The following is a 27,450-nucleotide window of genomic DNA, read 5'->3' as shown; positions in this document are numbered from 1 at the left end:
AGATCTAATCCCAATAAAATCCTCTGACGATAAAATCATGCTCCTTCATGAATGGAATATACAGATATATTTCCCTAGTTCTTTTTATGAATCTTTTATATCTCACTGTTCCATGATAATACAGCTGCAGATATTCTACCATAGATTATGTAAACTAGAATCAACATCACATTAGACACAGAATGTAGCCTCCATACCCATCAGCTTGCCCCAAGTATGAATAGTGCCTGGGCTGCAATCAAAAGTACATCTGTGCACCACATTTTGGTAGATGGCAGTGGAATTTCCATTGTTGCATATTTACATTTTAAAGTTTACAATTTTCGTTACATTGGATACTGTGGCACTGTTCACAAACGTAAATGTACTACTAGTAGAATGTACTCCTACAATTTTAGGTATTTGGGTATAAAAAAAAGGAGTGTAAAGTAACTCAGTGTAGTATTCTGACCCATTGTTAGTATACCAACCATTCAACCTGAGATCACTCCAGTCCCAGTCATATGCAAATTAGTCTTGGTAGAGCTTCAATATGAAAAGTCCAGCCTGAATTGCCCAGACAGGTCCTCTCTGAAATGGAATATGTGCCACCTAAGAAGGGTGTCAGATTTCTTGGGCCACATCATTCATGTGTAGGTTGGTTCCAGGGTCTCAGTGAGCAATGGCCCCTTAACCATTCAGGGGCGTTTTTATAAAAAAAAGTCATATAGTGCAACATGCCAATTTGCTGGGTTGCGTGATAGGGAAAAAGCAGGAATGTGCCATATTTAAAAGAATTTCTGCTATAGTCCCTTTTGCTGGTGTCATTTTGGCTGCCTAGGCACACTTTCACCATGGTGCAAGGGTGCCGGTGTTGCATAAAGGGCGGTTTTTAGAAGGAAGCGATGCTTTCTTGCACAAAAACAATCAACAGTGGCATATTCTTCAGAATGCAGCGCACATAGAAAGAGGAAGTAACAAGCATAATCTGGGAATGTTTAAAAAAATCATAGAAGTTGCATGAGAATAACCTGTGCCCCCCTTCTCTTGACATATGTGGTTGGACCCTGGGGGATGGGGTCCCTGGGGATAAAATCATCTGAGGGGAAGGGGGTTTGTGCCCCTTACCTATTAAATATGTTGCCGGGGTGCCCAGGGTCAAAAGTGGCCCGTGGAGGGGGGGTGCGGGTTGGCTGCCTTTGGCTGCCTTTAGCGAGTTGGACACAGAGACTGGTTGCAGACCAGGCCTTGTGACCAACCTACCACTGCACATGGCCAAAGACTGGGTGCTGCATGGGGTTAGTTGTATATGGTGGGTCGGCCACAGTGCATGACCGCAGGCTGGTGATGTGTGGCACTGGCCTCATGAGGAGGTTGGCCGAAGGGCCAGGATACATGCCAGTCTCTGAAGCCAACCTTATGCTGCTCAAAACAGGAGGCTTTGCGCTGTGTTGGATTAATATTTGGTAATTAAATATTTCTATTGTTTTTATCTATGTTTTATGATCTTGTGGAACTCTCTAGGGATTGTGTATAGTAAAAAGGAGTAGATGAGTTTTCAATGCACCCTATTAGTAGGGATGCATATTGTGATCCTTGTTTTTGAGAAGAAGCTTAAGAGATAAGTTCAGTGATGATTAGATTGTTAATACAAACTAGAGTTACAATCTCACGAGACTCCTGCAGGAACCTGAGCAGGAGAAAGGAGTAGGTGATGTATGAATATGCTCTGGTATGCACACGTGTTACTGTGGTAAGGAGTCTTACTCGAGATGGTGTTTATCAGAATCTACTATTTACGCCCATCTGCTTGGTGAGAGTGGTGAGTAGAGTGCAGTCTCTCCCTACACCCTACTATGCACATCTATTATCAACGAGAGGGATGTTAGCATTGAGGATAGTCCATTTCCACTTACTACTGCACACTCCCATCAGCTGCGGGAAGGATTGAGCAGTGAGGCTGGTCTCTCTTAACACACCCTACTATTCACACCCGTCATCTGAGCCCGAGGTCCAATAGGAGAGGCAAGTCTTTCCCCTCACCCATCATCTGAGAGAGAGCAAGAGATCTGAAAGGAGAGTCTTGTTATTCTCCATGCACTACTACCCACATAAGTCATCTGAGAGAGATGTATGATAGGAATATGAATATGATTTGTAAAGCGCAAACTCATGCTCAAGGGCGTATTGGCACTATAGAGGCACCCAAAGTGGTCCTCCTAAATGGGGGGACAGTCAAGTTCCTGGCAGAACACAAATGAAGAGTCACTCCTGGGATAAAACCATTTAAGTTTCTACTTGAAATGGATGGGCCCTAGACCGTGCAGTGATTTATAGGCCAGACAAAGGGCCTTGACCCTGCAACGTTGTCTGACCGGTTGCCAGTGGAGGGTCCCGATGGCTCCTCTCGCAGATTCGTATTTTTGAATTTTGAAGAGGAACCGTGCTGCTACATTCTGCAGCATCTGCAGCCTCTTCAGAGGGCCTGTAGTAAGGATGAGATCGAGTCTGTTGCAGTAGTCGGTCCTTGTGAGTAACAGTGCAAAGATCACGGTTTTCAAAAGCTCAGGGGGAAGGAATTTTTCAATCTTTTTTACAAGCCTTAGAGAGCAGTATGAGGCAAATGTGAGTTTGTTCACTCGGTCATTGAGCTTCAACTGGTTATCGAACAGAAAGCCAAGATTTTTTGCTTTATTTATGGGTTCAAGGAGTGGGCCCAGCTCAGGCGGCCACCATGCCAGCTTCCAGAATGAAGGGTTATTGCCAAAGATGATGGCCTCTGATTTTGTGGCATTCAGTTTGAGACAATTGTTGTACATCCACTTGCTCACATTGCACATGCAGGTCCGAAATGCAGAGCCAGAATTGATTTTGTATTCACTAGTGATACCACAATTTGGGTATCATTAGCATATGCTGTCAGGGAGAAGACAGAATTTTTGATAAGTGTGACCAGTGGTATGATATAAAGATTGAACAATGTTGGGCTCAAAGTCGAGGAAGGATTGGAGGAGATCTAATGCTGTGTCCTTGATCTCCAGACTCTGCATACGGTCAACCAGAATCTTATGGTTGCCCGAATCAAATGCCGCCAAGAGATCCAGCAGGAGAAAATTAAACAAAAAAACCCTCTGACTGAATTTTTTTTTTAAAGGTGCTCAAAGTCACAAAGGTACTAAACCAGTCCTAAAATACTGGCTTTTAGACTTGGCACCTTGGCGTGAGTCTCCCTTCTACTTTTTGCTGATGTGCCTCAGATATTTTGCTGGTGTTCGATGCTCAGGGCACTGCGCCACGGCCAATCCGTGCCGCTGTGCAAGTGCTCCCAATGTAAAGTGTATGTACAATTGATTTCCACGATTGGCTTATTTGGTCTACTGTCAGTCCCCAGTAACGTGCACGAGGAGTGCCGGGGCTTGTAGAAACAAATGCTGCTAGTGGGCCTGCAGCCCTGGTTGCGCCACCCACAGAAGCGGCCTCGTAAGACATGACTCGGGTCTGCCATTGCAGACCCCGCGTACAGTCCCGTACTGTCACGCTGACTGTGCAAGTGCCCACACTTGCCAGTCCCTGAACCTTCCCTAACCTCCATATCAGTCACCCCTAGGGTAGGCCTACGTGCAGGGTGCATTGAAGCGTAAGGAAGGACAAGCCTAGAGTGTGGCATGTCCTCATAGAGAAATGGACCACCTCAACAGTTTCGGGTTCTCACCCCTCAGTTGCATCAACCATCTGAGGGGCCTTTGGTCCATCTGAACTCGGAAGTGAGACCCAAACAAGTAGGGTCTTAGCTTCTTCAGGGCCCAGACCACAGCAAAAGCTTCTCGCTCAATCGCACTCCACTTCTGTTCCCGTGGAAGTAACCTCCGACTGATGAAGGCCACAGGGTGATCCCATCCCTCCTCAGTCGTCTGTGAGAGGACAGCCCCAATCCCATGCTCTGAAGCATCTGTCTGCACTAAGAACTCTTTGGAGAAATCAGGAGCCAGGAGCACGGGCGCCGTGCACATGGTCGTCTTCAGGGTGTCGAATGCTACCTGACAGGCGTCAGTCCAGATCACCTTCCAGGGCTGCTTCTTCGAAGTCAGCTCGGTCAAGGGGGCAACAATGGTGCCGTATCCCTTGATGAACCTCCTGTAATACCCGGTGAGTCCGAGGAAGGCCCTCACCTCCGTTTGGGTCTTGGGGGCTTCCCAAGCCAGGATGGTTTGGATTTTGGGTTGAAGGGGCGCCACCTGGCCGCTCCCAACTTGGTGTCCCAAATACACCACTGAACCCTGCCCGATCTGACACTTGCTTGCCTTGACCGTGAAGCCTGCCTTGCACAGAGCCGCCAACACTTCCCATAGGTGTCACAAGTGTTCCTCCCACGTACTGCTGAACACTGCGATGTCGTCCAGGTAGGCGGCACTGAACGCGTCCAGTCCAACCAACACCCGGTTGACCAACCTCTGGAAGGTGACAGGGGTGTTTTTCATCCCAAAGGGCATAACCCGGAATTGGTAGTGCCCATCTGGGGTTGAAAACACGGACCTCTCCTTGGCCCCGTCAGTTAAGGCGATCTGCCAGTACCCAGACGTTAAGTTAAACGTACTGAGGTACCGGGCAGTCCCCAACCGATCGATGAGCTTGTCAGCTCTGGGGATGGGGTGCGCGTCAGTCTTCGTGACCGAATTGAGTCCTCGATAGTCCACACAGAACCGTAGTTCGGGTGTGGCTCCCGGCGTCGCAGCCTTCAGGACCAAGACCACTGGGCTGGCCCAAGGACTGCTGGAGGACTCAATCACCCCAAGAGCAAACATCTTCGAGACTTCCTCTTTGATGCAGGCTTGTACCCTGTCAGTCACACGGTAAGCCTTGTGCTTCACCAGCAAGCTGTCTCCCGTGTCCACATCATGGACGCACCAATCTGTGACACCAGGAACCAGGGAGAACAAGTCAGAAAATTGCCCCAGCAGCTGGCAGCAATCACTCTGCTGTTCAGGGGTCAGGGAGGGTGAGAGGTTAACTCCATCCGCTGACCCGTCTCGCTCAGAGGCCACCAAGAGGTCCGGAAGAGGCTCGGTCTCCTCCTCCATTCCGTCATCGGTTGCCAACAGCATGCCCACTTCGGACCTCTGCAAGTGGGGCTTAAGGCGGTTAACATGTAGGACCCTCAAAGGGTTCCTGGGAGTTTGCAAGTTCACCAGGTAGGTGACAGGACTCTTGCGCTCCACAGCCTCAAATGGACCCGTCCACTTATCCTGAAGTTCACAGGGCTCCACCGGGGCCAAGACCCACACCTTTTGTCCAGGTTGAAGCTCCACCAGAGTGGCATTCTGGTCGTACCACCGCTTCATCTCTTCCTGGCTGGCTTCCAGGTTTGCCTCAGCAAGTTTCCTGAAGCGCCTGGTCTGGTTTCAGAAGGCCAGCATGTAGCTATATACATTCTGGGGAGATTTCCTGGGAGACTGCTCCCAGCCTTCCCAAACCAGACTCAGAGGTCCTCGGACCGGGTGACCGTACAGAAGCTCGAAGGGACTGAACCCGAGCGACTTCTGTGGCACCTCTCGGTACGCAAACAGTAGGCATAGCAAGAGGACGTCCCACTTACGCCTCATTGGTCCTTCTAGGCCCATGATCATACCTTTCAAGGTTCGGTTGAATCTCTCAACCAACCCGTTTCCTTGGGGATGGTAAGGGGTGGTGAACTTGTACGTTACACCACACTCTTGCCAAAGGGACTTCATATATTTCGATATGAAATTGGTACCTCTGTCAGACACCACCTCTAGAAGGAATCCTACTCGAGAGAAAATTCCCATCAGTGCTCGTCCCACCATGGGGGCCGTCACTGTCCTCAGAGGGATGGCTTCATGGTACCGGGTGGCATGGTCCACCAAGAACAGGATGAACCTGTTGCCCATGGCTGTCTTGGGGTCAAGGGGCCCCACAATGTCAATTCCCACTCGTTGGAATGGGGTACTGACGACAGGGAATGGTTGGAAGGGAGCCTTGTTCTTCCCTCCACACTTACCACTGGCTTGGCAAGTCGGGCATGTCCTACAGTGAGCATCTGAGCTCCGGTGCATCTGGGGCCAATAAAAGTGGGTGACAAGCCTGTCATAGGTCTTGTCCATCCCCAGATGTCCTGCTAACGGCACATCGTGAGCCAAACCCAGTAGGAAGGCTCTGAACTTCTGGGGTACCACCAGCACACGGGCTGACCCAAGTTCAGCAGCCTTAGACTCTGAATACAGGAGATCGTTCCCCCAGTATACCAAGTGTTTTCCGGACTGAACACCATTGGCCTGGTCTGCAGCCTGCTGCCGCATCCCTACGAGAGAAGGGCACTCTCTCTGCTCTCGGCAGAATTCCTCCCTGGAGGGACCCCCTTCCTGCTGCCAATGGGTCAGCTCAGGCAGGTCTCCCAGTTCGGCGATCTGTTCCCCCGGTAGGCTCCAGGGCATCCCCCTCAAGGTCTGCTTCCTCCTGGGCCGTGGGAACTTCGGGATCCGGCTGTCCGCGCCCCCTACGCCTTCTCTCTAAGGCCGGTTCCTGGGCCTCTCCCTCAGGCTCCAGGACCTCTTCAACACCCCTACTGGCTGCCATGGACCATGTGGTCACGCACGCCCAGTCGGGTAGACCCACCATGCGCAGATTAGTCGTTTTCTCCACCTTTCCCCAAGGGGAGTTCTCCAAATCGTTCCCTAGCAGACAATCTACAGGCATGGAGGTCCTCACAGCGACTTGCAGAGTACCAGAGACCCCCCCCCACTGAGCGGTCGGACATTGGCTCTCAGAATTGTCAGCATTGACAACCCTACAGTAGGCATGCGATACTACCTGCTCTTGAGACACCAGGTGCTGCCTCACTGCAGTCACACTGGCTCCTGTATCTCGAAGAGCCTCCGCCTTCTTACCGTTGATGGTCACTACCTGCGCATATTTTTTAGTGTTATTGGGCAGGTAGTTTTCGGGGACCATCTCACTGTCTCCTAGCGAGACTAGGGTCATCTGAACGGGATCCCCACCCAGTTGGACGGCTACTTCCTCCCCAAAGTTTACATTAGCTAGTTGCCGGGGTGGAGCACCAGTGGGTGCGGGTTTTACGAACAAGCGACACTTAGGGTCAGAGGCAATGTGACCCAGTTCGCCACACCTAAAACAGGCGATGGGCCATCTTTCATGCGCGGGTAGGAGTTGGACTCTTCAGAGGGAAGATCTAGCAGGGTATCCCGCCCCTCGATCAGGAACCGTCCCCACAACCCTGCTCCCCAGTCTTTCTCAGGGACCCCGTGGGAGGACATGGCTACCTCGTAGGCCCGGAACCACTGCCCTATGTCATCCCCCTTAAAATACTCCTTCACCACATCTTTCGGTACGTAGACCCTTGACTCTACCTGGGCTGGCGTTGTGCTGCCACCAGGAGCTGCGTCCAAGCTCTTTGCTTTCAGCTCCAATTCTTTGAGTCGTATCTCATGCTCCAGCTGGAGCCGTTTTTCTTCCATTGCCATCTGTCCTTTCAATCTGGCCATCTCCACTTCATGCACTCTGGTTGCGGCCCTGTCCGCCAGCTCTTCTGACGAGAGACCTCCTGGCACTTCGATCAGACTCTCGGGTGGATCCACTACCCCCCGATTTTCCGGATCTCTCGACTCTTTCCAAGCTGTGAATGCCTTGATGCGCTGGGCTCGGGTTTTGCAGCCCGCTTGGGAGACTCGGAACTTTTCGCACAGGGCTTTCAACTGGTCACCCTTCTTTTGCCCAAGCCCTTCCCAGTCAACTTCGTTGAATCCAGAGATAACAGAGAGTGCTCTCACGGGGAGTGAACCAGGCATGGTTTCGGATATTGGAGATCTCTCGGCAAGGACGTAATCTGTGGCTCGTTACTTGGTCTGCTCTCACTACGTGGTGATCAGTAATTCACTGTATATAAATCACAAATGCAAATCCGAAATCCCACCTCTGCCACCAATGTTGGAACCGGAGGTCTCTGGTTGGCACAGGTATGCGCTTGTGACAAGCAGGGACCCCCAGCTCCACGTCAGGTCAAGGGAACTACTCCTTCGAATAACCCCTGCTCACCCTCTAGGCAGTGTGGCGCGAGCAGACAAGGCTAATCCTCAGGGCGATATTAAGTTAAGCATTTATGATCACACACAGTAAACCCACTGACCCACCACAAATGGACACCAGTCGTGTAGTTGTATCAAAAATACGTATACTTTATATGAAAGATAGATTCAAGCAGGATTATCACAAGGCCATATACATGTAACGACTCGAGGCCAACAGATGATACTTAGGCAAGCTTTAGTCTTTAAATGTTTGTTGTTCAACAAGGTACGATGACAGGGAAATAATAACGTTGCGGACCCTGGATCCGATGTGAACTCGAGACAGAGTTCAAGTGTACCTTGCTTGTGGAAGTCCGAGGCGATTCAGGCGCGGCTGGTGAGGGCGGACTCCGAACGAGGCCGACAGCTCTCCAGAGGATCTCTCCGGCTCAGGTCTCCCTCGAGGTACGAGGTGGAGGAGCAGGACTGTGGAGGGTTGCGGCGATCTGGGGTCGATGCAGCTCACGGGGCGAGGTGCCGTTCATGCCTGCGGGGCATAATAACTCAGAATAATAAAATACTTCCTTTAGTAAGGTTTATTTTAATATCCTGTGTTTGCAAATGATACTTTTAGAAAGATAGCCTTTGCGCGCCTAACTATTTAGCCCGCCTCTGCCAGGATGTGTATCTGTTGTCTGGGTTTGTGTGAGTGACAGGGCTGGGAGATTCCCGGGGACAGTTGGAACCCCCAGGTGGTGAATAGGGTGCTTGCACCAGGATGGGTGGGCGGAGTAGTCCTTGACTCTGAGTAGGGTTGTGCTCCACCACCACAAGGCTGGCTCCACCCCCCTGCGGAGCGTCTGATGTCCCTGCCCGCACTCTGAAAGAAGATGGCAGCTTCCTGTAAACAGAGTACTCCAGAACCGGGTTGAACTAGGCTCAGGCCCCCTGGCCTGCAAAGACAAAAGAATCTCAGTATAAATATAGGAGCCCGCTCCTTACAAATCAGATCCAGTTTTGACCACGACGAACCTCTGCCTGACTAGAAGGACCAAGAGAAGCTGAAGGACGGAAACCGGTCTGAATCCTGTAAGACTGGCCTACAGTGGTGCCTTGCTGAGAACGGAGAGAAAAGGACCAGAAAGGACTTTGTAGACTTGTGCCTGAAACGATCTCCAAGGGCTTGATTGAGAGCTTGCCCCCTGAACGGAACCCCAGGACCATTGGGTTCTATCTGCTGGTGCCCGTCTGCTGTTGGGCCTTAGTTCTTATTCCCTCGCCGGAGTTGTGACTCGGGTACCTTCGCCCCCTCCCAGGTCGTGACAGCTCGGAGCCTGGTCGCCCCGCCGTAGAGAGCCCGCTCATCCCTGAGTCGCTCTCCGCTTCAGAGCCGGGCTGCCTGCTCTCCTGTCACCTCGCCGCTAACGGAGCGCGTTGTGCACCTCTCACCTTCTCCCGCCGGAATCTGCACGGAGCGCATTCCATAGCCTCGGACGGTCCATACGTCGTCACGTACCCGACTGTCTCGCTTTGCCCTCCTGCACACCAAGACCCGTGTTGCACCTCAAGAAAGGCCTCCCCGTACCGTGGTACCTGAAGTCTAGTGCTGCACCCGTCTGCCGTAGAACGTGACGCCCCTCACAGATCCACTAGTACGACCCAGCGTGCTAAGAAGTAGTACGCCCCGCAGTAACCTACACCCTGCGCAGAACCTTGTTGCCAAAAATTATAGTAACCACGCTTATAGTGGTTAGTAGGTAAAAGGTATTTATTCATGAGTACATCTTTATAGTTGTACAGCGACCTCAAGCTTCTTCAACTGACTCTTTTTCCTAGAACATTTTGGGAAGAGACCAGCCCATGGGACTGAGTCAGCATTTGTGATGATATTGGACAACCTACGAATGAGGGCGGACAGGGGTGAGTCAGCAATTCTAATACTGCTGGACCTGTCCGCCGCGTTCTATATGGTAAACCCTGACATTCTGCTGACAAGGCTGGAGACCTTTGGAGTGAAAGGAATGGCGCTTAACTGGATGCGATTGTATTTGTCCGGCAGATGGCAGGCAGTGGTACTCCCTCCATACCAATCTGAATTTGCCAGAGGTCCACATGGGGTTCCACAGGGATCATCCATCAGTCCCATATTGTTTAATGCCTACATGCAACCCCTGTTGGGTATCATTAAAGCTCATGACATCAGCGTGATTAACTACGCTGACGACACACACCTTATGTAGGCTTCCATGCCTGTATGCATGAAATGGCGACATGGCTGAAGGGAAACTCGCTCCAGTTCAACAGCGGAAAAATGGAGATCCTACAATGCAAGGTGGGGAGAGTCGCCAGAAGCCTGCCTGCAGACTTTTGGCCCCCAGTCTCGGATGGACCACTGACACCAGTGAATACGGTGCGGAATCTGGGGGTCAGCTTTAATGAAAATCTAAATCTGGAGACACACATTAACAAACTGGTGGGCAGTTGCTTTACTTTAATGCGAGGTCCCTGAAAGCTGCTACCTTTGCTACCGGTACAGGCAAGAACAACTGTAGTCAGGAGAACCATTCTTAGTCACCAGGACTACTGTAAAGGTCTTGTTACTGGAATCACCTGGATATCTGATTAACAGGCTACAGAGTATCCAGGCGGCAGCAGATTAGTTGGCACTCTCACGAACCCACCGATCCTCAACAACTCAAGCGTTGGCTGACTTGCACTGGCTCCCAGTGCCTCAGAGGATCCTATTCAAATCCCTATGCACCGTATTCAAAGCAGTGCATGGTCAGGGCCCTAAGCCACTTCAGGGCAAGTTCCAGTGGTATGAGCCCACACGGGCCCTCCTCTCCTCTTCTACCAGTCTTGTCAGAATAACTAGGATAAGAAAAAGACCCAGGGCGGTAGAGCGTTTAGCGTAGCAGCAGCCCGCCTCTGGAATAGCCTTCCAATGGAAATCAGGAATATCAGCGAATTGCTGCTGTTCCGGAAAAAAATCAAGAACTGGCTCTTTCCAAGGGTATAACCCCTCAGGGGCAATAGTAACAGACTCCTGTCAACACACCCTCCTCATGCTCTCACGACTGACTGTTGTTCCGTTGAACCTTTCTCTCAGCGCCAGGATGCCTGCAGGGTTACAGCGCGCTTTACAAATCACATAAATAAAATTAGAAATACTCAGTGATGTAATTCAATTACATCACCAAGTTCTACAATAGAAGAAAGAAATCTGTACAGGTACCTGCCAGTGAAGGGAAGTGTACTAGAAAGATGGCTGACACTGGGGACTGATCTCTTCACCTATCACAACTATCAAATTTCCCTTTGAGCCAAAAACACCAGCCACCAGTGACAACCATCTTGCAAGTACACTTATCAGCAGTGTCTGGATGACACTCTTCCTGGTGGTCTAGTTGGGCTGGGTGGGAGGAGGAGTGTAAGTCTCACAAATAGAGACTAGGCAAACAAACTCAGTTCATTAAAGTAGTCTATCACAAAATGGTAGAAAGCATAGTTTGTCATTTCATCTGACTGTGGAGTAAATGCACAAAATACATGATCTGTGTAGGCACAAAGCTAAGCAGTCACACATGATGCTCCACACAGCCATTCACATGTGTATGATGAGATGAGGACAAGAAACACCTCACTCACACCATTCAAACATGTTTCTGGGTTAATAAACAGACTGTGAGTGTGTACGCAGCCACACCTATGTGATTGCTAAAGACTAGCACAAAGCCCAGTATATAGGACAAAAAAAAACAACATTTGGAGATAAAGAGTACGTATGTCACAATGAAAGTACAGATGTGCAAAACATCTTTGTGCAGTGGCAGTATTGTAGCCAATGAGGTCCATCAGAGGCGCGATTATTGCCTATTGAAAACTTTACCCAAGACCCTAGCATGTCAACTTGAAAATAGTTGATCCACGGGCTCCCCAGAGGCTAACCTCCAGAGCAGGTTGGCTATAGCCCCGGGTCTCCTGACTACTTTTGGCCCTCTGTGGAGAGGTGGTTTGTTGGCTTGCCACAGCCACCCCTCCTGGTGATCGGCTATCCCCAAGGAGGAGGAGGGCAAAGACTACTGGGGTAAGATATAGTCACTGACAGCTGGACCTCAATCACTGGATGCCCACAAAAAAACAGCTTCCCTACATCAAGGAAACGATTTCACACAGAATCTTAAAGCGATCACGAAATGCAGTCCCTGACTCAAAGTAATTTTTAAAGACACCAAAACCAGGCCTCATCACTCAATTGTTATGCAAACACCATTCTAATGTTAAGAATTCCCCCATCCTGACTTACCAGAAAGGACTAAATCCAGCAATGGAACAATCCCCCGTTTGGAGGGATCTCACAATATTCACTCCTCTGCAATAAAAGACCAGAGCACTCAAATTGGGAGACGCCGGTCCCAATACTGCCCATGGCCGGGAAATGAACATAAATATGCAAGTGATTTATCAGAATCGCCAGGGGCCTCCACTGCTCCAATTCTCAGAAAATGCGAGCAGTTTGTCCCAGTCCAAATACACTGCCACCAACAAGCAGCTCTCCCATTCTGGCATCTTCTTTAGAGCCACCAGGCTTTGATGCAATCAAGACTGAAACTCTAGAACATCAGGGACATTGTGGGTTCTTAACACCAATATTTCTACAGAACTTTGAAAAAAAGATACAAGGAGGTTATACATAGACGGACTACTGCCACTGCTATAAAAATCAAAAAACTGAATTCAAAAGCTGGATGTCCTTCAATTATTTCTTCCCCTATGCCCATTAACATAATGGATGGTGTGATATTAATTTTATCTCCCGTAATTTCCGAGAGGAACTTCTCTATGTGGTCCAAAAGTTGAATCAACTTCCTACATGTATAAACAATATGTATAATGTTAGCCACATCTGCACCACATCTAAAACATTTCCCATCATTAAGCCCCCTATTTCATCATCTTCGCAGAGGTATGATATAGATCAAATATAATTCTAAAATGTTGTGTTCTTAGATGGGTTGATATTAAAATTTTCTCTGCTGTATCAATTGATTGTTCATGTGTATGTCTCCAAATCTATTTCTCCATCTTATATTTTGGGCCTCCAGATATTCTCTCTGCGTATCTAATAAGCAGCTATAGATCCCACCAATCTGTTGCTTCCGTCTAATAGGCTCGACTAACACGTATGGCTCTATTGTCCTTTATTTTTTCATCAAGAAGTCCCGCATCTGGAGGAATTTAATAAAAATCTGTTTGGAGGAGTTTATATTTATCAACTAATATCTGAAAGGAAAGCAGACCTTCGTCCTTATACATTTTTGCCTATACATGTAACTCCCTTATCTATTCCATTTCTGAGCAACTCAGTGAAAACCGCAGGTAGTAAAATGGGTGTTTTTAATGGGGTGTAAAAGCAGCCCCCCGCGATTTGTAATTTGTTCCGTACTACTCCTCATACCTTATAGGCACCTCCTACTACCTTAAAATGCGTACTTTTGTAATATTTATACTCCAGCTTTCTAAACAAACAATACCTTACTCCTGCCCCAATATCATCTGATATATGAAGGGGTATTCTGTGGAGTTATCAATATCTTCTCCAGTGAGTATTATCCAGATGTTTTGCAAAATACATGCATAATAATAAAATGTAAAATTAGGTACAGCCCACCCCTCTTTCTCTTGAGGCGGTGACATAAAGTGCATTGCTCTTCGTGGTTTCCCTTGGGTCCGTACAAATCTCATACAGCATGATTGCAGTTGCTGTAGCTGTCCCCTGGATGGTTCTAACTTGCCTCTTGATATATACACCGGAGCTGATTCTAACCCATTAATGCAGATTCGAGAATAAAGCCAGGTCCAAACCCCATGGCTTGTAATGTCCCCCAGAGAAAGCTCCATGACACACGGTTGAATGCCTTCTCGGCGTCTAATAATACTAAACCTAAGGTAGTGCGCTGTACATAAGCTTTGTCCAGCAATGCTACTACCCTGTCAATGTGATTCACGGTAGCCAAAATAGGTAAAAACACATGTTGTTTTAATGATACAAGTGGGGTAATAAGATTCACTAGGCAAGTGGCTAACATTTTTGTATATATCTTCCCACTGGTGTTTACTAGGGAAATGTGCCAATACAACCCTGGGAGCTATGCTACTTTTTTTTAAACAATAATATTTGCTTCCTCCCATGATGGGAGAACTGTCCCCACCTGTGCTTGTTGTAGGGTAGTCAGTAATTCAAATTTTAGCTCCTGGAAGAATGTTCTATAGACTTCCAGAGGCAGCTTGTCTGGACCCGTTGCTTTTCCACTGTTCAGATTATTTATTGCCTCTACTTATTCTTCCATGGTAATGGGTTCTTCCAAAATATATGCCTCTACTTGCCCCAGTTTTACATCCTCTACGTCCTTGAAGAATGTCTCAATATCCTCTTCCCCCTGATTGTCTTTGGTATATAATGTTTTAAAGAAAAAGTTAAATACTTCAAATATTTCCTGTGAGGTTTCCACTAATTTACCCTGTCTATCCACAATATTTTGGATTCTCTGTGAAGCCTCTTTAGACCTTAGCCTGTGTGCCAAACACCGCCCAGTAGCTTCACTGAATTTGTATCTTTTTCTCTTAAACAAGTTAAATTTAATAGCAATTTCTCAGCTCCAATGAAGGTTAATTCTGGCTTTGCATCGTGCTCCTTCTGATTGTAAAGGGGCAGTATCTCCTCCATTCGCTATCAGTTCTACCTCTGGCAACCTAATCCTCCCATCAAAATCTTGAACCTCAGCTCTGAGTTGTTTCTGTTTATAAAGCGCATAGCTCAGAGTCTCTCCCCTAAACCCTGCTTTTAGGGCATCCCAGACATATGGTTGTACGTCGACTTATGGTTGACTTCTAAAAATTGCTGAATGCAATCATTCATGTGGTTTATAAAATTAGACTCTTTTAAAAGCTTAAAGTCAAATGAATTAGATCTTTGTGAGGAAGAATTACTATTACATCTAGTCGGGATGTCTATCATTAATGGGCCATGATCTGATGTGATTCTTGGGTAGACTTGTATTCTGGCATCCGTTAATAGATCTGATGGTGCATAGAAGTAATGTAGCCTAACCAATTTGTTGTGAGGATAAGAATAAAACATAATTCCCGGGTCTGATATCTGCAATGTAGACCATGCACCTTTCAGACCATGATCCTCCACCAAGTGCTGTAATGCCTTGAAAACTCTAGGTTTTCTGCCTGTATAGTATTTCCACCATTTTGAAGGTCTTGACTATCCAAGTGGATGTTGAAAGCATCACACAAGATCAGCGGGGTAGGCCATGGCGCTAATTCCAGATTAAGACCCTCTAACACTGTGGCTTCGTCAAAGTTAGACCCAAATACAGAGCATATAATAAATACAAATTCCCCCCTAGCACATTCAATAACCACCCAGTGGCCCTGGTTGTCAACCGCTATTCTACCAGTGCTTTGAAACCCATTCTTTGCTAAAATGGCTACTCCGCGGTTTGTGGTGGACAAGTCAGATTGCATCACCAGAAGCTCAGCAACAACCCACATTAAATGAACACAACCTTAAATTACCCTGGACCCGTTTATCCCCCATCAAAAACTGATGTACGTCTCTCCATTTTATGACCTTATCTCCTGACATCCATACGCTCATCCTCATCTTCAATTTACTATGAACTGCATTTTCTATTTTAACTCCATCCCTATCCCCCTTATCCTGACCCACCATCCCCCCTCCTCTACCCGTAGTGCAGTCAGTAAAGAGACTTCACCCCTCAAGCCCCTCCTGTATTGAGGCTTTAGGACCAACGGTCCCGGTGGTGGATAGCTAACCTCTCCCAGGGCCTCCCCTATATATCTAATATGCTAATAAAGTACCTGATAACCTAATTAAGTATTGATTTCATACAATCACCCTGAGCATATATATAACAAAAAAGTTTCCCTGATGGCCTAACATAATTTTGTCTTTATACAACCTGCCTGACACACAATCCTTTAGATCTTCAAAATGTTCATAAATTCCATACAAATATTTACCTCTGCGTTGAGAAAAAAAAGGGAGTGAAGAAGAAAGGAAGAAAAAAAAACAGAAAAAAAGGTGGGGAGGGGTCATTCTGCACTTTCCATGCTTCTTTCTGCACCTGTCTTGCTTCTTTCTGCACCCTCTTTTCCCTTTATGTACCACTTGTTCCTCTTTTTGCACTCTTCCTGCCTTTTCTGCACCTCTCTTCCCTTTTTATGCAAGTCTGTTGCCTCCGTCTGCACCTCATTTCTGCACCCCTGTTGTCTCTTTCTGCACTTGTCTTCCCTTATATATTATTTTATAGTTTTATAGAGTGCGAACCAGACCTATGAGGGTATCAGAGCACTTTACTGTATTAAGGGTGGTATACAAAGCGATGGGAAGGGAGGGATCAATTGGGTAAAATAGTGGATACATAATGCAAGAAAACACGCAGTCTAAAGTCCCGGCTACATGTGGGAAGGACAGGTAGATACATTGTACAAGAAGGCACATAGTCTCAACTCTTTGGAGAATGCCCAGGAGTGCAGGAATAGGTATCGTCCAGAGAAAGATTTTAATATAACGTCTTCATTAGGCGAGAGAGTTCCAAATCATTGGCGCAGCCCCAGTGATGGCCTGATTGTAGTTTTTTTTCTTCCAGAAACATGCAGGTTGCAGCAGTAGGTTTTTGGCAGTTCGGGAGTTTCTGGGTCCTCCTGATATCACGAGTTTTTGTGCAAGAAATATTAGGGAGTTGTTATCAAGAGCTTTGTGAGTAATGCAGGCCAGTTTCAATTCAATTCTGGCCTCTAGGCGAAGCCAGTTCAGCGCTTTGAGGTGGGGAGAGATGTGGTCATATTGCTTTGAGTCGGTTAGTAGTCTGGAGGCGGTGTTGTGGCAGGCTTTTAATGGGGCCAGGGATTTCTTGGGTAGACCGGCAAGAGTAGAGCATCCATATTCTAATCTGGAAATGACTAGTGTCTGTACTGCCGTATTAAGGTCGGACACATCATGAAGGGCTTTAGGTTTCTTAGGTACCTCAGGTGGAATCTATCCATTTTGGCCATCAAGTTTATATGGCCACGCATGTTCAGGCTGCCGTCCAGGGTTATTCCAAGGGATTTCGCCGAGGAGGGTAGTTTAGTGCTGAGATGGTCTTGATCCATTCCTGGATGTCTGGATTGGGTTTGGGTGGAGAGATCAGAAGAAATTCAGTTTTATTTGCGTTGAGTTTAAGCTGGTTGGTGGTGAGCCAGTGGACTGTCAGCTTCAAGGCCTCATTCAGGGAGAAAATTTCACAGGGGAAGAGATGTTTATGTAGATTTGTGTATCGTCGACTTATATAAGGTAGGAGATATTGGCGGCATGTAGAACCTCGGTGAGACGTTCAAGGTACTTTAAGCATATCTGTTTCAATTAAGGTGATGGTGCATGTGACACACTTCACAACATTATGCTTTGCAAACAGAATGCTAAATATTTCTAAGCTTCACTCAGCTGACATCAAAGAAGAATAGAATTTGGATGAGGTTTGGAGCGCACACAGATCAAACTGACTTCTGTTCATCGATCATTTGCAATTTAGATGATTTATTATAAGTATAGCTGCACAAACAGAAGAAGTAGAGTTTGAAACTTTGAATACTTGAAAATGGCATCATTTTCTGAGCTGAAAGAGCTCCACGAACGACACTTGGATGCACCTATGGTGCTGGAAACATTTACTGCAAATGATTCTGCCTTCCTTAATGATTCAGTTATTCAGATGTTACCTTCTTTCAACAACATATTCACCTCAGGTATGTTTCCTATAACTCCTGTTTTCCAAGCTGAAGATGTAGAGAACTATTACTGTATATGCTCTATGTTTATGCATTGAATTCTGAACATTATTATGAGAGCTTCTTTCTTCCGGTGCATTAATTGTTTCATCTGTTCTGGTTATTTAAAGACAAGAATGAATAATAAATGTATTTCACATTTTTGTGGTTAATGAAATCAAAATCAGGAATAGACAGTTGACAGAATGAACAAATGTAAAATCTGAAAAGCACATAGATGATGAAAAGTACATTGTAAAGTATATTAATATTTACAATCTATCCATAATGTCTTGTACATTGTGCATTTAAAAGCAAGATGAATGTCAATAATGCCACTTATTTTCACTGACATTGCACAAATTATGTACATTTCAAAACTAGAAAACTGGAATAAAACACAGGAGGCTGTTTCTGCAACTCAGTATATAGAATGCACCAGTGACTGAGATGGGATGAATTGTACAGATCTAATCCCAATAAAATCCTCTGACGATAAAATCATGCTGCTTCATGAATGGAATATACAGATATATTTCCCTAGTTCTTTTTATGAATCTTTTATATCTCACTGTTCCATGATAATACAGCTGCAGATATTCTACCATAGATTATGTAAACTAGAATCAACATCACATTAGACACAGAATGTAGCCTCCATACCCATTATCTTGCCCCAAGTACGAATAGTGCATGGGCTGCTTTCAAAAGTACATCTGTGCACAACATTTTGGTAGATGGCTGTGGAATTTCCATTGTTGCATATTTACATTTTAAAGTTTACAATTTTCGTTACATTGGATACTGTGGCACTGTTCACAAACGTAAATGTACTACTAGTAGAATGTACTCCTACAATTTTAGGTATTTGGGTATTAAAAAATAGGATTGTAAAGTAGCTCAAAAATTTAGATAAACTATCCCTGCTGGCCCAATGTACAAGGTCCATTTTCTGTTTTCCATTGTCAGGTAAAACCTGGCAGTGGGGACAAATATTGACCTCATGTTTAACTCATTTTTTAGATTTGTTATACTCCGCGGTCACCGGTGTGTGTGATGCTGTGCAGATTCTGACATGCACGGGCATCTGTGGACACTGAGCAATAGACGAAGCTCTCCGAAAAGATTGCAGGCGCTATAAAGAAATCAGATACAAAAAAATATGAGAGGGATTCTTGCAGTTTGTCTAACCTCTGGCAATCACTCAGGGTAGTATTCTGACCCATTGTTAGTATACTAACCCCCGCCACCTTAGATCACTCCAGTCCCAGCCATATGCAAATGAGTCTTGGTACTGCTTCAATATGAAAAATCCAGCCTGAATTGCCCAGACAGGTCCTCTCTGAAATGGAATATGTGCCACTTAAGAAGGGTGTCAGATTTCTTGGGCCACATCATTCATGTGTAGGTTGGTTCCAGGGTCTCAGTGAGCAATGGCCCCTTAACCACTTATGGGCGTTTTTATAAAAAAAAGTCATACGGTGCAACATGCCAATTTGCTGGGTTGCGTGATAGGGAAAAAGCAGGAATGTGCCATATTTAAAAGAATTTCTGCTATAGTCCCTTTTGCTGGTGTCATTTTGGCTGCCTAGGCACACTTTCACCATGGTGCACGGGTGCCGGTGTTGCATAAAGGGCGGTTTTTGGAAGAAAGGGATGCTTTCTTGCACAAAAACAATCAACAGTGGCATATTCCTCAGACTGCAGCACACATAGAAAGAGGAAGTAACAAGCATAATCTGGCAATGTGTAAAAAAATCATAGAAGTTGCATGAGAATAACCTGTGCCCCCCCCTTCTCTTGACATATGTGGTTGGACCCTGGGGGATGGGGTCCCTGGGGATAAAATCATCTGAGGGGAAAGGGGTTTGTGCCCCTTACCTATTAAATATGTTGCCGGGGTGCCCAGGGTCAAAAGTGGCCGGTGGAGGGGGGGTGCGGGTTGGCTGCCTTTGGCTGCCTTTAGCGAGTTGGACACAGAGACTGGTTGCAGACAAGACCTTGTGATCAACCTACCACTGCACATGGCCAAAGACTGTGTGCTGCATGGGGTTAGTTGTATGTGGTGGGTTGGCCACAGTGCATAACCACAGGCTGGTGATGTGTGGCACTGGCCTCATGAGGAGGTTGGCCGAAGGGCCAGGATACATGCCAGTCTCTGAAGCCAACCTTATGCTGCTCAAAACAGGAGGCTTTGCGCTGTGTTGGATTAATATTTGGTAATTAAATATTTCTATTGTTTGTATCTATGTTTTATGATCTTGTGGAACTCTCTAGGGATTGTGTATAGTAAAAAGGAGTAGATGAGTTTTCAATGCACCCTATTAGTAGGGATGCATATTGTGATCCTTGTTTTTGAGAAGAAGCTTAAGAGATAAGTTCAGTGATGATTAGATTGTTAATACAAACTAGAGTTACAATCTCACGAGACTCCTGCAGGAACGTGAGCAGGAGAAAGGAGTAGGTGATGTATGAATATGCTCTGGTATGCACACGTGTTACTGTAGTAAGGAGTCTTACTCGAGATGGTGTTTATCAGAATCTACTATTTACGCCCATCTGCTTGGTGAGAGTGGTGAGTAGAGTGCAGTCTCTCCCTACACCCTACTATGCACACCTATTATCAGAGAGAGGGATGTTAGCATAGAGGATAGTCCCTTTCCACTTACTACTGCACACTCCCATCACCTGCGAGAAAGGATTGAGCAGTGAGGCTGGTCTCTCTTAACACACCGTACTATTCACACCCGTCATCTGAGCCCGAGGTCCAATAGGAGAGGCAAGGCTTTCCCCTCACCCATCATCTGAGAGAGAGCAAGAGATCTGAATGGAGAGTCTTGTTATTCTCCATGCACTACTACCGACATAAGTCATCTGAGAGAGATGTATGATAGGAATATGAATATGATTTGTAAAGCGCAAACTCATGCTCAAGGGCGTATTTGCACTATAGAGGCACCCAAGTGGTCCTCCTAAATGGGAGACAGTCAAGTTCATGGCAGAACACAAGTGAAGAGTTCCTCCTGGGATAAAACCATCTAAGTTTCTCCTTGAAATGGATGGACCCCAGACCGTGCAGTCATTTATAGGCCAGACAAAGGGCCTTGACCCTGCAACGTTGTCTGACCGGTTGCCAGTGAAGGTTCCCGATGGATCTTCTCGCAGATTCATATTTTTGAATTTTGAAGAGGAACCGTGCTGCTACATTCTGCAGCATCTGCAGCCTCTTCAGAAGGCTTGTAGTAAGGATGAGATCGAGTCTGTTGCAGTAGTCGGTCCTTGTGAGTAACAGTGCAAATATCACGGTTTTCAAAACCTCAGGGGGTAGGAATTTTTCAAACTTTTTTACAAGCCTTAGAGAGCAGTATGAGGCAAATGTGAGTTTGTTCACTCGGTCATTGAGCATCAACTGGTTATGGAACAGAAAGCCAAGATTTTTTGCTTTATTTATGGGTTCAGGGAGTGGGCCCAGCTCCCGCTGCCACCATGCCAGCTTCCAGAATGAAGGGTTATTGCCAAAGATGATGGCCTCTGACTTTGTGGCATTCAGTTTGAGACAATTGTTGTACATCCACTTGCTCACATTGCACATGCAGGTCCTAAATGCAGAGCCAGAATTGATTTTGGATTCGCTAGTGATACCACAATTTGGGTATCATTAGCATATGATGTCAGGGAGAAGATAGCATTTTTGATAAGTGTGGCTAGTGGTATGATATAAAGATTGAACAATGTAGGGCTCAAAGTCGAGGAAGGATTGGAGGAGATCTAATGCAGTGTACTTGATCACCAGACTCTGCATGCGGTCAACCAGAATCTTATGGTTGCCTGAATCAAATGCCGCCAAGAGATCCAGCAGGAGAAAATTAAACAAAAAAATCCTCTGACTGAATTTTTTTTTTAAAGGTGCTCAAAGTCACAAATGTACTAAACCAGTCCTGAAATACTGGCTTTTAGACTTGGCACCTTGGCGTGAGTCTCCCTTCCACTTTTTGCTGATGTGCCTCAGATGTTTTGCTGGTGTTCGATGCTCAGGGCACTGCGCCACGGCCAATCCGTGCCGCAGTGCAAGTGCTCCCAATGTAAAGTGTATGTACAATTGAATACTGAATATGGTAACTGTTAAGGTAAGAAGATCTGCGGAACTTTATGATCACACTCAGATGTTACTTAAAATGACAGAACTTGTACTGAAGAATAACGTTTTTCTTTTTGACGGTAGCTGGTATTGACAACAACTCGGGACCGCGATGGGAGCCAGATTCGCTCCGTCTTTTGCTAACCTTTTTATGGGTTGGTTCGAGGCAGAGCGAATCTGGGGACCTAGTAACAGTGAATGGATCCAGTATATACACTACTGGGGTCGATTCATTGATGACTGCCTCTTAGTATGGACAGGATCGGTTGAGCAACTCAAAGGATTTTTTGATTATATTAATGATAACTCTTACAATTTACAATTTACAACTCAATATGATTACAATAAGATTACATTCTTAGATATTGAGCTTTTTGTAGAAGCAGGTCATCTCAAGAGTAAGATGTATAGAATACCGACTAGTTGCAATGCAATACTTCACGCCAAAAGTTGTCATCCAAAAAGTCAACTGAAAGCTATACCATATGGCGAAATGGTAAGAGCCAGACGTAACTGTTCCCTAGACAGTGATTTCCAAAAGAATCTGAAAGATATGTCAGTACGCTTCAAGAGGAGAGGTTATGAGAAACAAGTGATAGAATCAGCAGTCACAAGAGTCAAGAAACTAAAACGTGAAAACACACTAAAAGATAAACCAGAGAAATCAATCCCAGAAACTGAAGTTAAAGTAAGATTAATTACACATTATAGTACAGAGAGTGCTAAATTGTATACTATTCTTAAGAAACATTGGCCTCTACTAAAGTTAGACCAAGCTATCACACCATATATCACCCATAATCCTTCTATAACATTCAAAAAAGGGCTGACACTTGCTAATATACTTAGTCCCAGCTACCCTAAGAAACCGGTAAACAAAGACTGGCTATCGAAATTTAAAGGGTTCCACAAATGTGGAAAATTTCCCTCGTGTAGATGGGCAAAGAAAAAAGTAATTAACTTCACCTACAATGACACGGGTATTCATGCTATAGAGAAATTCATAAACTGTGATACAACCTTTGTAGTGTATGTTATTGCATGCAGCTGTGGAAAGATATATGTTGGGAGTACCAAAAGAAGGCTTAGAGACAGGATGTCTGAGCACTTTAGAGCAATCAAGCAGGGTGATACCCGGTACCCAACTTCAGCTCATCTGATTAGAAATTCTTCAGATGGAATCAAACATAGTTTTAGCTATCATGGCATAGACTACATAGAACCTGATCCTAGAGGAGGTAATAGGATACTGACACTCAGGAGGAAGGAAGTAACCTGGTTGATCAAACTGAAAGCTGTAGAAATGGGTCTCAATGTGGATAATGAATATGAATTCTTCCTGGGAAATGAATAACTGCATATCTATTTGATGATTTATATGACTGTATGTTTTTGAATTTTTAAGAAGTATGAAAACTGTTCAAAATGAATAATAACACCTGTACACTTATGAGATGACCAAACCTACTGTAAAGCCATAGGAGCTTTTAGCCTCATGAAAAAAACTCTATTTTTCAGACTATTGTAAAAGTATGTTAACTAGATATAAGTTATATCCTGTATATGATATATCCTGATGTTTATTTTTGATAAAATATGTTTTTTGAGTTAAGTATAACTCTAGGAACTATCAAGAGATAGAATCCGCAACCTCTAACCTTAATCTTCTACTCTCTTACAATGCATTTCCTGTACTAAAACTTCAGTGACCAGTTGGCAGGGCCAATTACTAGTGTCCCTTCATTCTACATATGGACCGATTTATGATTATATACTGATTAATTCACAACTACTATAAATTCAGTAATAATAATATCAAGATAGAGTATGATGGCGATGTAACCCAAAATTAAATATTAAAATCTCACCATAGATAACGTTACTATAGTCTGTAGATATTTGAAACTGACATAAATCACGAGTCATTATTTACCTTGACTCTAACGACTTTACTGTTTCAAGATGGCAACGTGATTTAATAATAATCCCACTCAGACGAGTCTATGATATCGCCGATAATGCGATATCTATCTACTGGCGTTCTTACTTTAATAACAGCTTGTAGATAACAGAAATCGATATAATTTACGCGTTACTATTTACCTTTACTCTTTCGACTTGACTACATCAAGACGGCGACGTAATTAAATATTTATTTCATTACAGACGAGTAACCAACATCGCCATTAATATAACACTCATTGACTGGCAAATTGTATATTATTGATATACTAATTTGTTTCAAGCAAGCATCGTAAAAGTACCGAATAATCATATACTCTATTACTCTATACTGGTTTTACTAAGATGGCGCTCTCGAATTCGATTTAGCATAAATAGGAATATCAAGATGGCGCCCATATAGAACGCCACAACTGAGATACGCGCTTCGAAGTGTAGGATACAGCACAAGAGGTGAGATTGCTCTAAGCCACTACGATATAATTAGATATTTTTTGATAACGTAGTACCAATGTAGTACCACCGCTAATACGGACTTTCGCCTTTATAGGTGCAGAGACAAGACACGTTATTATTATCACACGCTACAAATGGGAAACCAGGATGACGCCTAAATAGAACGCTAAAGTAGATACACACGCCTCTAAGCACAAGATTTTGTACGAGAGGTGAGATTATCCTCAGCTACTATATGGTATCAATGAACTGTTTATATGACGTAGTACTTATGTAGAAATACTTCTAATGTTGAATCTCGCCTCCACAGGTGACGGGACAGGATAGTTTTATACCTATGTACGTCATATATGGGAGAGCCACATATCTATAAGAAATAGGTAAGATAACCCTGTGTAATTCAGGGATATTACTAATTTGTCGATAGATACAACTTAACAGTGGAGTTAAGAATAGCAAATATATTATTTTTATAGGTCTTGCGTGATACAATTTGGATCATTTACTACTATACTGTGCAGTCTGGAGGAATATAGGTATGAAGCCTAGCAACATGGTCACCCCTAACTCACACTAACCTACTATTAGCTACTACTCCCTAATAGTAAAATAATAATGATCTATCTAGAAGAAAACGATATCACACATCGAAAACTTATGAACTTTCACCCGGGTACTCTCAGCTTTTACTTGGTGGTGAGCCTAAAGTTACTCTTTACATTATCTCTTTCGAACACGCACATGGCTCTGGGATACTTCCCCTTTGACTTTGAATTATCTTTTTGTACTGCTGTTATCATGAATTGACAAACTATTAATATATTGGCATTGTTATATTTTGTTTGGGTTGCAGCCCTGAGGAAGTCATGGGTCTTATATGACCAGACGAAACACGTGTTGGCTGCATGGCTGTATGTTAACTGAAGATTATACTGAACATTAAGGATTGTTTCCAATGAAGAAGATAATTGGAAAATCTCAAGAATAAAATCGATACCATAATATTGATACAATTTTGTTGCTTTCGAGTGCTCGAAGAAAATATTAATTTTGTATGTACAATTGATTTCCACGATTGGCTTATTTGGTCTACTGTCAGTCCCCAGTAACATGCACGAGGAGTGCCGGGGCTTGTAGATACAAATGCTGCTAGTGGGTCTGCAGCGCTGGTTGCGCCACCCACAGAAGCGGCCTCGTAAGACATGACTCGGGTCTGCCATTGCAGACCCCGCGTACAGTCCTGTACTGTCACGCTGACTGTGCAAGTGCCCACACTTGCCAGTCCCTGAACCTTCCCTAACCTCCATATCAGTCACACCTAGGGTAGGCCTACGGGCATGGTGCATTGAGGCGTAAGGTAAGACAAGCCTAGAGTGTGGCATGTCCTCATAGTGAATTACCGCCCGGTAGCCCTTCACTATGGAAGGGCTACCGGTTCTCTTAGGCGAAGATGAGCTATCGGGACTATTACACGCTATAGTCCCGGCAGACTCAGGGAACACGGTAACAGGTCGAGTTTAGTATGCCTGAACTCAGAATAATAAAATACTTCTTTTAGTAAGGTTTATTTTAATATCCTGTGTTTGCAAATGCTACTTTTAGAAAGATAGCCTTTGCGCGCCTAACTATTTAGCCCGCCTCTGCCAGGATGTGTATCTGTTGTCTGGGTTTGTGTGAGTGACAGGGCTGGGAGATTCCCGGGGACAGTTGGAACCCCCAGGTGGTGAATAGGGTGCTTGCACCAGGATGGGTGGGCAGAGTAGTCCTTGACTCTGAGTAGGGTTGTGCTCCACCATCACAAGGCTGGCTCCACCCCCCTGCGGAGCGTCTGATGTCCTTGCCCGCACTCTGAAAGAAGACAGCAGCTTCCTGTAAACAGAGTACTTCAGAACCGGGTTGAACTAGGCTCAGGCCCCCTGGCCTGCAAAGACAAAAGAATCTCAGTATAAATATAGGAGCCCGCTCCTTACAAATCAGATCCAGTTTTGACCACGACGAACCTCTGCCTGACTAGAAGGACCAAGAGAAGCTGAAGGACGGAAACCGGTCTGAATCCTGTAAGACTGGCCTACAGTGGTGCCTTGCTGAGAACGGAGAGGAAAGGACCAGAAAGGACTTTGTAGACTTGTGCCTGAAACGATCTACAGCAATATGGTCTACCTGGGTGCTCCAGAGGCCACCCTGACTAGACTACAGCGGACACAGAACCTTCCTTCGAGAGTGTCAGCAAAACCAGCCCTCAAGGCCTTGCACTGGCTCCCTGTTCGCCAAAGGGTGGAATTCAAAGCCATGTGTACAACACACAAACTTATCAACGGATCTGGCCCTACTATCCTCAGCAGCCTGGTCACCCCCTACAAAGCATCCAGATCCCTCCGTTCAGACAGTGAGCACCTGGCCAACGTCCCCAAATTCAAAAGGACCCGCACCGGATGCCGACGATTCTCGGTGCAAGCGGCCGTGAGATGGAATTCCCTCCCACGCACCCTCAGACTGGAAGCCAGCTACCTGACCTTTCGCAAAAAACTGAAAACGCACCTATTCCCGAAATAATTGTTCCTCCTCCCTCCCTCTCCTTACAGGATAAACAATCTCCTTACAGCGCGGGGATGCCCTTGGGTCACCAGGCGCTATACAAATCGCTAAAATAAATAAAATAAAATCTCCAAGGGCTTGATCGAGAGCTTGCCCCCTGAACGGAACCCCAGGACCATTGGGTTATATCTGCTGGTGCCCGTCTGCTGTTGGGCCTTAGTTCTTATTCCCTCGCCGGAGTTGTGACTCGGGTACCTTCGCCCCCTCCCAGGTCGTGACAGCTCGGAGCCTGGTCGCCCCGCCGTAGAGAGCCCGCTCATCCCTGAGTCGCTCTCCGCTTCAGAGCCGGGCCGCCTGCTCTCCTGTCACCTCACCGTTAACGGAGCGCGTTGTGCACCTCTCACCTTCTCCCGCCGGAATCTGCACGGAGCGCATTCCATAGCCTCGGACGGTCCGTACGTCGCCACGTACCCAACTCGCTTTGCCCTCCTGCACACC

At 45.7% G+C, this 27,450-nt stretch overlaps 1 protein-coding gene and 1 pseudogene across 1 annotated transcript in view; both read left to right on the top strand.

Annotated features, from left to right (window-relative positions):
* The window catches only part of LOC144752108 (nicotinamide N-methyltransferase-like), a 193,568-nt gene that overhangs the window by 74,031 nt on the left and 92,087 nt on the right, over positions 1–27,450 (top strand). The gene's annotated exons all lie outside the window — the stretch shown is intronic.
* LOC144752311 (U4 spliceosomal RNA) lies at positions 11,834–11,961 on the top strand (annotated as a pseudogene).

This window comes from Lissotriton helveticus, chromosome 4_2 (assembly GCF_964261635.1).
Source record: "Lissotriton helveticus chromosome 4_2, aLisHel1.1, whole genome shotgun sequence".
Classification (NCBI taxonomy): Eukaryota; Metazoa; Chordata; class Amphibia; order Caudata; family Salamandridae; genus Lissotriton; species Lissotriton helveticus.
Note: the sequence above shows the minus strand (reverse complement) of the source record. Positions and strands in the feature narration are given on the sequence as shown.